Source organism: Nannospalax galili, unplaced genomic scaffold, assembly GCF_000622305.1.
Source record: "Nannospalax galili isolate Female #2095 unplaced genomic scaffold, S.galili_v1.0 scaffold380, whole genome shotgun sequence".
Classification (NCBI taxonomy): domain Eukaryota; kingdom Metazoa; phylum Chordata; class Mammalia; order Rodentia; family Spalacidae; genus Nannospalax; species Nannospalax galili.
In genome coordinates, this window is record NW_008348568.1 from 6,096,986 (window position 1) to 6,104,622 (window position 7,637).

A 7,637-nucleotide genomic window follows, 5' to 3' on the forward strand; every position below is an offset into this window, starting at 1 on the left:
TAAGTGCCATCTCAAGCTGGAAGCAGGACTTGGTAATGTGTAAGTCTCCTACCTACTTGGTTTTGAAGGCATGAACAGGTCCTAGAGAGTAGCTGAGGCTTGGCACTGTGAGAGGCCAGGAAAGGTGAAGGTGCAGCCTCAGTTGTGAAGACACCCCAGGATTGAAGAGTTCATGGAGATAATCTGAAGCTTTGCACCCTGAGAGGCCAGAAGAGCCTACTGGTGAAGGTGCAGCCTCAGCTTCAGTAGAGACCCCAGCATTCTGGAGATGCCGGGACCATGGGACAACCACCAAGGGTAGCAGTAGGCCTGGAGTGGAGCCAGCCTGAGCCTGTGAGACAAGCTGTGTGTGCTGTGGACAACAAAGCCAGAGAAGTGGAGCTGCTGAAGCACTTTGGAGTCTGGAAGATTGTGAGTGAATCCCAGCCCTGAGCTACTTTGCAAGACTCAGGGTTTGCTTAAGTGTGCCCGATTCTTCCATTTTGAAATAAGACAGTATTCAACTTGTTTTTGGATTTTAGAGGTGCACAGTTAAAAGACTTTTAAAAGAGGATTTGAATTTTTGAAGTTTTTTTTTTTTTCCTAAGGACTGTGGGAATTTTAAAGTTGTACCATCTGATGCTGTAATATTAACATCGTTATCTTGGGGATAAGAAATGGAAAGGTTGTGGTTTAATACTGGTATGTCTGTGTGTCAAGTTGACAAGGTCAATTGTGCTGGATAGCTTTAGCAGTCAACCTGACACACTTGGGAAGAAGAAACCGCAATTGAGGAATTTCTTCTAATGGATTGGCCTGTGGCCATGTCTGTGGAGCATTTTCTTGATTGTTGAATGATGTGGGAGGACCTAGCCCACTGTAGGCAGGCGGTGCCACCCGTAGGCAGGTGGTCCTGTATTGTATAAGAAAATAGGCTGAGCACGGGTCAGCGAACTAAGCCAGTAAGCAACGTTCCTCCATAGTCTGTGCTTCAGTTCCTGCCTCCAGGTTCCTGCCCTGAGTTCCCGTATTGGCCTCCCTTACTAATGAACTGTGACCTGGGAGATGTAAGATAAACCCTTTCCACCCAAATTGGTTTTGGTCAGTGTTTTTCCCACAGCAAATAGGAATGAATGTATATCTTGTTTTTTTGGTTGTTTGGGTTTGTGTTTTGTTGTTGTTGTTGTTGTTTTGGTGGTAGTGGGTGGGGTCCCTCTATGTAAGGGCCAGCCACCAACTTGCACTCCTCATCTCATCTCAGTCTCTAGAATGCGGGGATTACAGTCCTATACAACCATACCAAGCATCTCTCACCTTCCTGAAGATCAGTTACCTAAATCCCGAAGAACTATATTTATGGGCGGATAAAGGGTGGATGATGGAGTTTTTTGTCATTATCTGGGGTTCATAAAGAACACAATCATCTTACAACAATGGTGACAGCATGCACAAGACTGATGCCAACTCAATCAGTCAAAAACTCAGCAAAGAACAACAGAAATGGGCAGCAGGCCCCAACCCTAGCTGAGAAACTACTGGCAACTGATTACTGCTGGTTGAGGGAGAGTACTAGGGAGTAACTCTAGATGCAATGACTAGACGCCAGTGGATGAACTTGTACTGAGGGACATCTGGGTACAAATGCTTGACCAGATAGGACTTAATAAATATGACAGAATGCATGAAATGCGATGGGGGGGCAGATGGGGGAGGGAGTCTAAATTTGATTAAGATCTATTATATAAATGCACAAAAACGCAATAAAAACATTTTTTAAATGCAATCATCTATAAAACTCAACAGGAAACTTTTTACTAACTTCTACATGAAAATCAGCAATTCCTTCAATCATGATTATAGTTGACAAACTACAGTAGTATTAGAAGTTCCTACAAATCTGTCATTAATTAAAATTACAGGTATTTTCACATTACAGCTATGTGCACTCAACTAGACAACAGTGAATAGCACATTTGTTCCTAACACTTATATACTGATGGAAGAAACACTAATTTCTCTATTACAAATTTGTGTTTCTACTATTTGTTGACAGTATTTCAATCTAACTGGCTTCCTCACACAATGGTGAGTCGTTATTAGAAACATTACTCTGGGACAGAATGGATAGGCTTCTCTAGATCAGCAAACCACATGACAACTGGTTAAGCACTCCTGAATTAGACACAGAGCAGGGAAAATGGAGACAATTCTGAGGGACTGTCATGACAACAGTCTACTCTAAAAACATGACAAGCTGGTTTCAAAATGTAATTATGTTCTTGTTTGTGACTCAGAAGGGGACAAAAGGACATTTTTAACTGATTATTTTTGTTGAAAAACCACAAATACCTCTATAAAACATTTTTGAATATCTATTAACTTGTTTTAAGTAAGATATTGGTAAATAAATAATTGCAGGATTACAAATTTAAGTATTTTGGTAACTACATTTTTTTTGTTAAGTACTCTTTCCTTCTAAGATTTATGTCATCTTTATTTAATCTTTCTTTAGATGGGTGTGTGTGTTCATATGTAGCTATGTGTGTGGAGGTCAGAGGACAGCTCATTGGAATCGATTAACTCCTTCCAATTTCTGGGGATGGAACTCAGGTTAGGCTCAGTGGGAGCACTTTTATCAGCAGAGCCATCTTGCCCTTCTGAGATTCTTTATGATTTTATGTGCATGAGTATTTTCCCACATGTAGGAGCACCAAGTGCATGCAATACATGTGGAGGCCAGGAGAGGGCATCTGCTCTCAGAAACTGGTTATGAACAGGGATGGTTGTTAGCCACCATGTGGGTGCTGGGAACCAAACCCAAGTCCTCTGCAAAGGCAGCCAGGTCCCTTAACTGCTGAACCATCTCTCCAGCCCCGACACTTTTTTAAAGAGCCAGAACAAATGAGAGCGGTCAAATTCTTATTTAAGGTAATACAAAGTGTCTGTCTTTCCTTTCTAGTTCCCAGTGGAGATTCTCATTTATTCATTCCCTCCCTCTCTCCTTCCCTCCTTTTTCTCCTCTTATACTATTAAACTTGTTTGACTTTTATTGGTCAGCTCTACTAGTTACAGCTAAAATTACTTAGAAAGGAAAAACATCTCTTCTACTGAAAAAAGCTGTAAATAAAAGCTCTATTAATTTACATGTTCCCCATTCCTATTCTAAGTCAGAAACAACACAATATTATCTAATTATATTTCTAGTAGTTCAATATAAAGAACATGTTCCCTAAATCAATTTACTTAATGCAAATTTGTATTTAAATAATTTTAATTTATATGTAAATAATCATTTCCCCCAAAGACATATTTACCTTCAGCCAGTGCTGGTGATTCTGTCCTTGTCCTTCTATCTGTTTAAAGAAAAAAAAAAAAGGAACAAAGTCTAAAACATCATTACACTTTCAAGTTACTTATTACAACTAACTCTAAAAGTAGAGGGCTAGGGGCTGCCTCAGTAGTAAAGTGTCTGCCATGCAGGCATGAGGCCTCAAGATCCCTGGACCCACATAAAAAGGGGGCATAGAAGATGGAATTTTTAACCCCAGCAGTAAAGGAGTAGGAGCACAGAGACAGGCAGATCCCTGGAGCTCACTGGCTACCCAGCCTGGCAAATCAATGAGTTTGAGGTTCAGTGAGAGACTATTTCCAAAAAAAGTGGCACACAATTGAGGAAAAATAATGTTGACCTCTGGCTTCCAAGGGCATACACTCACCCACACTAACAAGTACATATACCATACCCATACACTCTTTTTAAGTCTATGCATGCTGTAGCATGGATGTTATATGTGTATTTTCTTGGATCAATCCAAACACTGTTTATGGAGGACCTACTAGGAGTAAAGCATCATATTAAGCCCTACAAAAGACCAACGAATGGCTAAACAAACTAAATTTCATCTTCAAGACATTCAAAGACAAATAGTATGCTAAGAAAATAATTCATATCACAGCTTATGAAACAGGATAACAAGAGAATGAAAACTGGCAGCTTCCCTGTGCAATTGTATCAGGAGCTAAAATTATTCTCACCCCAGCTTACGTTCACTTGGAATCAATGTATTAAACACCAGTTTTATTCTAGGAACTCAATTCATACTCCATGATAATTACCCATCTGGTAAAACTAAAGTAAACCATAAAGTACTCAAAGGATTGTTTTACCACTTCAAAGCCTAAAATAATCTTAGGTACAATGAGATCTTCAGAATGACTTGATTATAATTTTGTAACTAAGAGCAACTAAAGCCATTATAAAATTCACCAGTGTAATTGTTTACTTCACATAGAGAATAATCTGACTAACCAAAGTGACTAGTCATTTTTATGTAAAACCTTCTTCCCTTAATTGCTTATTTTGTAACTCAGGAATCCTGGATTTAACAAAACTGGTTTCCGTGTGGAATATTCTGGGAAGCATTTTGAGGGGATGGGACACTGTTTTCCCAGATGCAAAATAATCTTACGTTTAACACTGTCTTCTACAGGCTGAAATGTGGTGTTGTCACCGATATTTTTACATGAGCAAGCAAAGGGGCTGGAGAGATGGCTCAGCATGGGCTGCTCTTGCAGAGGACTTTGGTTCCAACACCCACATGCCAGCTAAACACCGTGCATAACTCCAGTTTCAGGGAATCGCATGCCCTCTACTGGCCTCTGCAGGCACTGCATGCACACAGCGCGCACGCGCACACACACACACACACACACGCACACACACACACACACACACACACAGGCAAAACCCTATCATACTTTAAATAAATAAACCCCTGAAGTTGTCTTCCACTACTCTTTCTTGTATACTCCCATGTACACTCTTTTTTGTTCCACACTAAAATTCTCACCCCTACTATCTCCTACCAACCCGGAGCTGAAGATTCCAGTTGCAAAGCAGTATTAGATCTAACTGTCTTCTATACTTGAAAGTTTCTACAGCACAGACAGGACTGACTGAAACCACTTTAGGTAGAAGTGCAAACTAGAATCATCTGTATGTTTGACCCAAATGGACCACTGCTATTAACATGCGAAGCTAAAATAGTCCGTTAGATATTCATGTCAAACAAATTTTGGTTCCTAGCAACTGATGGAAGTTTTAGCAACACTCAATAAGTCAAATGAAATATTCTGAGGACTGAATATAAACCATTGATTTGAAACTTCTGCCTTAGAATTTCACACTGTCTAAATTTTATTATGCTATTAATCCTGAATCATTCACTTTTGTCTATGTATGGGAATTATTTATGTTCAAAACCTAACCACTATGGTTATCCACAAAACACCTTTAGATAAATATTAATACAAATAGAATGAATGACTTTTTTTTTCTTTTTCTTGCAAAGACCACTGCAGCCACCCAGAAACAAGTGATTTGGCTGGACATTTCTACAAACCACAGGGACAAACTAATGTCATATGCATAAAACCATACGGAAATTTCAATTTATTGTCTAGCTTTTTTTTTTTTGGAGGCAAGGTCTTCCTGTACTCCCACTAGCAGGCCTGGAACTTGCTGGCCTCAGTTTCACAGAGATCCTTGGCCTCAGTTTCACAGAGATCCACCTGCTTCTACCTCCTGAGTGTTGGGATTAAAGGCCTGTGCCCCCACAACACCCAGTTTCTGTCTAGTTCTTAAACCAAGATGTAATAAAACACCTAAAATTGGGGCTGGAGAGATGGTTCGGCAGTTAAGAGCACTGACTGTTCTTGCAGAGGACCCGGGTTTGATTCCCAGCACCCACATAGTGGCTATGAACCATCCTTAACTCCAGTTCCAGGGGAATCTGAAGCTCTCTTCTGACCTCCATAGCACTGTATGACACGGGTGCACTCACATACATGCAGGCAATATACTCATACACCCTGTGGTGGTTTGAATGAAAATGTCCCCTATAGGCTCCAAGTGTTTGGACATTTTGTCTCCAGATGATGGCACTGTTTTGGGAAGTTTTTGCTGGAGGAAGCAAGTCACTGGGGGTGCACTTAGAGAGTTCTTAGGCCTTGCTAGATCTCCAGTCGCTCTCTTGCTTCCTGTGCCTGCATGATGATGTAAGAGCTTAGCTTCTGCTGCTCCTGGTCCAGCTACCTCCAGCCACCATGCCTCCCTGCCATGATGGACTGTAATTCCCCTGGGACCGTAAGCTCAAATAAACTCTTCTTTCTATAAGTTGCTCAGGTCAGTGTTTCTATCACAGCAACAGAGAAGTGACTAATACATACACAAAATAAAAATAATAAATAAAATATTAAAAAACAAAATTATATTCACCCTTTTAAAATAAAACATCGAGTCATAAATAACTTCAGCTAATATTTAAATTGGATAATTCAAGCCAATTTAACTTGGCTTTCCAAGTTACTGAGCAATCTCCCCAGTCCTCCTCATTAAATCTTGCTTTTCATTCAAGACTACAGGAGTTGGAACTCAATTTAAAGCTCTGCAGTATTCTGGGACATGACCATAACTATAATTAGTTATGCAACCTGGGCTCCATTCCTCCATTTGGGTACATAATAAAATCTAATTGAACTCAATTTGTTCACAGTTTCCTTGGCACACACAAAACAACCTTAAAAACCATCTTAGAAACAAAGAAAATCAATTAATGGGCCACTGACCATGACCAGACAATAAATACTACAGGAGTGCATTATTAGTCAATCCCAACAAATACTGGAATAATTTTTAAGAACTTGAAATTTCAAGCTAATCTATAAAATTTTTTTGAAAAACAGAACAGATGTAAAAGATATAGATTATATAGTTAGGAGAAGAGGAGAGAAATTAGAAAAGGATCAAGTGTATATAATTTTTCGGGAGGGGGGGTCTTTTTGAGACAGGGTCTCTCTGTAGCCCCAGCTGGCCTAGAACTCATTATGTAGACCAGGCTGGACTTGAACTCGCAGAGATTCGCCTGCCTCTGTCTCCTAGTGCTGGGACTAAAGGTGTGTGCCACCATGCCTGGCTATATATAATTTTTTTTAAAAAAAAAAAAAAGTAGATTTCATTATAGGATTATCAAACAAAATTTGGTTTTGTTCATTCAGTCTTGCTTCTTCTCCATCTGCCCAGTGCCCCTTAGCAAGCTTCTACTCTCACAGCCTGCTTTCTGTGTTCATCCTTGTCTTACATTGCCCTCTGTAGCCCCTTTTCCCTCCTTTCCCTGTTTTGTCAGGGTTTCATACTGAAGAGCACTGGCTGCTCTTGCAGAGGACCTGGGTTCAATTCTCAGCACCTACATAGTGGCTGACAACTCCAGTTCCAGGGGTATCTTAACACCCTGTTCGGACCTCTGCAGGCCTGGACAACACAGGTGCACTTACACACATATATGCAGGCAATACACTTATATACATAAAATAAAAATAATTTTGGGGGGGGGTATTGGGGATTTAGCTCAGTGGTAGAGTGCTTGCCTAGCAAGTGCAAGGCCCTGGGTTTGGTCCTCAGCTCCGGGAAAAGAAGACAAAATAACAAAAAATAATTTTAAAAATATTTTTTAAGGCCAGGCGTGGTAGCGCACGCCTTTAATCCCTGCACTCAGGAGGCAGAGGCAGGGGGATCTCTGTGAGTTCAAGGCCAGTCTGGTCTACATAGTGAGTTCTAGGACAGCTGGGCCTACAGGGAGACCCTGTCTCAAAACGACTTA

At 40.5% G+C, this 7,637-nt stretch overlaps 1 protein-coding gene across 8 annotated transcripts in view; it reads right to left on the reverse strand.

The window, feature by feature from the left end:
• Positions 1 to 7,637, reverse strand: part of Fam49b (family with sequence similarity 49 member B) — a 121,203-nt gene that overhangs the window by 43,014 nt on the left and 70,552 nt on the right. For 7 of the 8 annotated variants that reach the window (XM_029569538.1, XM_029569543.1, XM_008845475.3 and 4 more), the window contains exon 2: positions 3,294 to 3,332. The exons of the other annotated variant lie outside the window; for it this stretch is intronic. The gene's annotated coding sequence lies outside the window, so the exon portion shown is untranslated. The remainder of the gene's footprint in view (positions 1 to 3,293; positions 3,333 to 7,637) is intronic. 8 annotated transcript variants of the gene reach the window in all.